The sequence below is a fragment of the Arachis duranensis genome, chromosome 6 (genome assembly GCF_000817695.3).
Source record: "Arachis duranensis cultivar V14167 chromosome 6, aradu.V14167.gnm2.J7QH, whole genome shotgun sequence".
In the NCBI taxonomy this organism is placed as follows: Eukaryota; Viridiplantae; Streptophyta; class Magnoliopsida; order Fabales; family Fabaceae; genus Arachis; species Arachis duranensis.
In genome coordinates this window covers 97285330-97287691 of record NC_029777.3, presented here as the reverse complement: position 1 = coordinate 97287691, position 2362 = coordinate 97285330, and positions in this window count along the sequence as shown.

The following is a 2362-nucleotide window of genomic DNA, read 5'->3' as shown; positions in this document are numbered from 1 at the left end:
TAATGTGGAGGCATATGCAAGAGAACCAAATACTCTTAAATATGAAAGGTCAGGTAAGTTGCCATACAAAAGCTTATAAGGACTAGCATTATTCAGGTTAGTGCTGGGCAGCCTATTAATTAGGTGAATGGCGTGAGCAACTGCGTATTGCCAAAAACAATGTGGAATTCTTGATTGAAATAGCAGTGCTCTAGCAACACCTAAAATATGCTGGTGTTTTCTCTCTACAATCCCGTTTTGCTCTGGTGTTTCTACACAAGAAGTTTGGGGTAAAATTCTAGTTGATGCAAAAAAGGATTTTAGAGTGAATTCTGGCCCATTGTCGGTCCTTATACACTTAACTTGTTTTTCAAAATGTACTCTGACAAAATTCACAAAATTAATAACCAATTGTGATGCTTCAGATTTGGTTTTCATAAAAAAAATCCAAGTGAATTTGCTCTTACCATCCACCACAGTCAAAAAATACCTATGTCCTTCATTGGAAGGGACAGAAATAGGACCCCAGATATCCATATGAACTAAATCAAAACAATCTTTTATTTTAGTTGTACTAAGATTAAAAGATAATTTCTTTTGTTTTGCAAAATGATATGAATCACAAGGAAAATTTGAAGCAATACTATCTATAAAAGGATAATACTTCTTCAGAAAAATCAATTTATGCATGGGTATGTGTCCTAATCTAAGATGCCAAATGTTGTTGTGCTCACTGTGTGAAGGTGTGGTGGGATGAGTAGTAGTAGTAGTAGTTACCGCCAATGAAGCTTGCTTTGTTGGAAGAGGGGGAAAATGAGAGAATTCTGGTTCTCTACTCATTGTATATAACCCTTCTATACACTCAGCAATGGCAATCATTTTTGATGTGGATCTATCTTGTATCTCACAACACTTATCATTGATTAACAATTGACAATGTAAGTTTGAGGTTAACTTTGACACAGATATCAATTTAAAATCAAAAGAAGGAATGTATAAAACATTTTTGAGAAAAAAATTTTTAGAGAATATGATTGTGCCAATGATGGTGCTAACAGTTTTGGTTCCATTTGGCTATATCACATTGATTGGATCAATATTTTGAAAACTTGCAAAATCTTTTAAGTCAAAAGTCACATGATCTGTTGCACCGGAATCAATGATCCATAGTGCAGATTTTGGAGTGATAATGCTCATAATTCTCGCATTAAAATGTAATGCAATGGTTTTACCTGGAGTGGAAGTGTGAATGGAATTAGTCAAAATTTGATTTGCATTATGAGGTTGTTGCTGCACACTTTTGTCTTTGATCAACTCTAACAAGGCAAATCTTTGCTCTGGAGTGAATCCAGATCTTGATATTCCAATGTTCTCTTGGAGACAATTGAGCTGGAATTGTTTGTCACTGAGTATATCATCATGCCCCTCAGTGATCACGTAATTGATGGTGGTGTTATGTTGTTGCCATTGGTAGAAGTGGGAGGAGTACCCATGCTTCTTATAGCATACATCTTCTGTGTGGCCTTGCTTGTTGCAATGAGAGCAAGCCAATGTAGCTCCACGACCTCTGCAATGAGAGGATCTGTTTGCCATGTTTGCCATTTTGAGAAATCAATGAATCACAGAGTAATAGGGATTCAGATCTTCTTCCTTCCAACTCGTTGATCGGAACAGCTATGTTCACCAAGAAAGAATCTTGCGAAATAGCCTCTCATCAAACTCTATTGGATGAGTTTGAAGGAAGAGGTAAGAATGGGGGAAAGAAAATGTCGAAAGAAAAATTAGGGATAGAAAGAGAATGGCAAAATTGGATTGATCTCAATTCACAACTTTTTCTTTTTTTTTTTTGATTCACAGCTTGGTTGCTCTCCACGCTCACCGCACCATGAAGAAAATCTCATGCCCTAAGCTGTTCAAGTTGTGATGTTGATGGTTTGATGAATTAGAAGGGATTAAGAGAGGGAGAGAGATAGGTTCTTCTCATTATTGGAGAGAATGAAAAATCCCCCTTTTGAAAAATATTTGTTGAGTTATTACACCTTATATACTATGTACTTTTTTTTATGTACTCTCACTAAAAAATAATTACAATGGTAAACCTATTATTGATAAAGAAATAATCTAGGTAACATATATAGCAAATTATCTTTTCAAATAAAAAAAATTTACAATTCACTTTGACATTTTGTTATTTTAAATTTGCACCTATATTTTCAAAAAACACAAAAAAAAATTAATTTTCAAGAGTTTCACTCAATTTTATGCCATATAAAATTCTTCTAATCTAGCAAAGATTGTGAGCGTATTATCGCATTTCGCAGTATATAGTACCACGCTACCACCACAAATTATAGCCGTTGCGAATTCAAAACTAAAATAAAAT